Raw genomic sequence first — 3554 nt, forward strand, 5'->3', positions numbered from 1 at the left:
AAATGGAAAAGTGTAATACGAAAAAAGATTATGCAAAGGCCTATCCTTCTACAAGAAAAGTGAAATGAACATCAACTTTGTTTTTCTTTTTCTTTTTTTTTCACTCTGTGAAGGCTGGCCAGTTCCTCATTCACCTCCATCTCATTAAAACTGAATCACACTCCAGTTGAGTGGCACAGCTCTTCACAAACTCAAGAGGCACGATGCAGAGTTTGTTTTTCACTGGAAAAGGCCATGGCATCCAAAAGAATTCATATCATTTAATCAGCAGTTCGACTGGGTGAAGGTCGTATTTTGAGATTTATTCTAACACGTTTTGTCAGATTAAAAACTCCTTAATTCAGGTTGTTCTTGGCATTCTGCACCGATTCTGATTATTAATATCTTTATGGGCAGCAGTGGTAAAAATAAATCCGTTTTTTTTTAACCCTCAATCGAAACTACATTACATCAGCAGCCTTCCTGAGCAATTAGTGAGGGGTGCAGAAAAGTAGCTGCTGCACCAGTTTGATTTTTGTGTCCAATTATTCTGACTGCACAGCCAGTTCAATCTAGGAAAGAAAAAAAAAAGAAAGAAAATCAGCCAGCGACATAAAGTTCACTCTGTGTGAATTTGTCTTCATTGCATTTTCTACTATAACTGCCACCCTCCTCTCAACCTCACGCGCAAAACACATCTCACAATTCTTGAAAAATGCTTAATTTCTGGATTCACGATAGCTACTTTGCAGTCAGGGGTTGGGTAAAGAAGAACTTTTCCTGAGTACAGTGGCAATTAAAATGACAAGCCTGCTCTGCTTGTTGCATAATTCCCTCTGCTAACACAAAGGGACCAATTTTCTCCTGAAATAGAATTGTAGTTTACGTTACAATAGTTGAGGGCATGTGGGTGGAATGCAGAGTTTGGATTGGAGCATGCCAATTAATGTCGAGCAAAATAACAGAGGACGGAAGCAGAGTGTTCACAGCCAGTGGTCAGCTCACATCAGTCAGACCACAGCTGCCTTTGTAGCTTCCTGATAATTCAGCGTTGAAGACGACAAAACAAACAGCCCACAATCCGCAATTAAGTTGCTCTCTGTGGTGTGTCTGTTTTATTCGATATCACCAGATTGTGAAAACATGTAAGCTTAAAAAACAAACAGCGGTTTATGTATTATCTGCACAGAGAGGAGCCATCAAATAGTTCTTTTGCTTCAGCACCTGTGCGTACACTCAAACTAGACATTTATATAGTTCCTCGCCATTATCTGTGGGGGAATCTTGTCTTAGTTTGAGCAGAATGAACTTCATACAAATTATGAAAAGCTCCCACGTCCAGTCACGCAGATCATTTTCATTTTGCGTGGGTTTTGAGTTCTGTAGCAAACACACTTCAGTATTTTTTTTTTTTTAGCTGAAATCCACATTTTCATTTCAGACCTCTTGACTCATCACAGTATGGAAAGCACAGGTGCATTAATAATAGATGTATTCCACTTAAGTGAGGTCCTGCTTTTGCACATGTTGGTTCTGCCCTGACATAAATAAATCTTTGATGTGTAAAAATGACTACACAGCATTTTTTTTTTTTTAATTAACAGGAAAAATGTACCAAACAATTCTGAATACATTAAATGTTTAAATGTGAGTAGACTGAATCATCATCAATTATCAGGATATTATGTGTTTCACTGGGAGCTCCATCAGGGGGAGAAAAATAGAAGAGCAGACAGTCCCACAGATCGTAATGAACCCTTATACTTGGAGACAAAAGAAGAGCTGAGCACATTTGAGATGAGAGTCCTGTAAGAAAGCAGCGCTTGCAGAAATGAATGCTTTAGTGGGACGGCAGGTAATTGGAGGAAGCCAGTCTGAGATGAATTTGGATAATAATTTAGATGCTCTTTTAATCCTCTTCTCACCACTGAAGTTTCTTTTCTTCTATGACTTTTTTTTAAGACATATCACCGTGAATAAAACCAGGTCTCAGCCAATATGAAGAAAATGATTTTCCAATTTTCAATTTCAACAGAAATTGTCATCTTAAGCTAAAAATCCATAATAATCCTTTAAATTTCCATTATCATAAAGCAGGGTCCCAACTGTGTGAGTTCGTTTACCTGCTGAGGTCATCATTGCATCACAATACATAATGATGTATACTGACATAACATTATGACCACCTTCCTAATACTATGTAGGTCTCACTTGTGCCTCGATATCAGTTGTGACTCATCAGAGAGAATGGACGTGGGTTTTGTCCGTCTGCATCCTGCTGCCATCAAGGAGTATGATTGTTATGAGGTGGGGGTGTCTGGTCTGGTCTAGGTGGGTGCTACATGTCTAAGTGACATCAACACAAATGGCAGGTCCAAAATTTTCCCTACAAAACACTGAATTGTCACAAGATGGTCAATGATATTCCCTTCTCCTGTCAGTGGTCATAATGTTGTGGCGGGTTGGAGTAAGCTGAGATAACTCTGGATCACTATGCCCTATCCATGTGCACATCACACAGTTACTACCTCACGTGTATACAAAGAGCGGAGTGCGCTCACTACTCCCAGAGGTGTTATAATTATTCAGGGAGAAAGCGTCTCAGCACTTTGTTTTAAGTCCCATCCATCTCGTTTAACTGCATCCTCTGGGCACCCCGTCTTTGGAGGAATCAGCATTTAGATTAAAAACACACCCATAGATCATCTTATTACCCCCAACATTTGACAGCTTTGAGCTCAGTACTCCAGTACTACCAATTAAACGTCTTTGGCCACTTTGTGTAAGGCTAAATAAATGAATGAGTGGTGCTATACGAGCGCATGTGCGGGTGTTTCCATGTTCATGTTCAGCTTAAGGAGATCATCATCAGCTTAAATGGTGCCTGTCAACACTCCACATATAGCTCTAATGGACATTTAAGCAGCTCACTAATTTTCATGAATGCACCGTCTTTGACACGACGCTTCAATGAGCTGGTTAGCACCACTTTGACTTGTCGTAGTCTTTTACTTCCAGCCTGTACAGGTTACATTAAGGTAAAGTCTACTTAATCTGTTTTATGATACATACATTAACATATTGTTATTTCTTTCTTATTTTCCCTCTTACTGTGTTCATTGGAATTGTTCTACACTAGAAGAATTTGGCAATAAGTGCATTTCTCATTAGAAGAGACCATACTGACACAGATAATGTTCAGACAAGTATTTTAGGCTTAATACACCTGTAGCTGAGATTCTCTGAGAGCAGACGTCCTGAACCAGGAAGTAGGTGAATTTGGGTGAAATTAGCCATAAGTTGGCTCCAGATCCATATTTTGTCTTTAGAGCGGCTGTAAACACGCATCACCTATTTCAAATCTTCATTTGATCATTGTTTGTCATTATTTAGAATTTTACAACAGTGCAGAGGAGAGTCTAGGTATGGTCTTCTTGTGGTGGATGGGACTTCTGATTCAAGATATTTGCAATGATCATGTGTCACAAAATGAGAAATATGGAACGTGTTAAACTATGAGTTTTAGCTTTTAGCTTTAGAAATAACTAATATCTAGTTATTATTTGTTCTATGTG

The sequence above is a fragment of the Mugil cephalus genome, chromosome 4 (genome assembly GCF_022458985.1).
Source record: "Mugil cephalus isolate CIBA_MC_2020 chromosome 4, CIBA_Mcephalus_1.1, whole genome shotgun sequence".
NCBI lineage: Eukaryota > Metazoa > Chordata > Actinopteri > Mugiliformes > Mugilidae > Mugil > Mugil cephalus.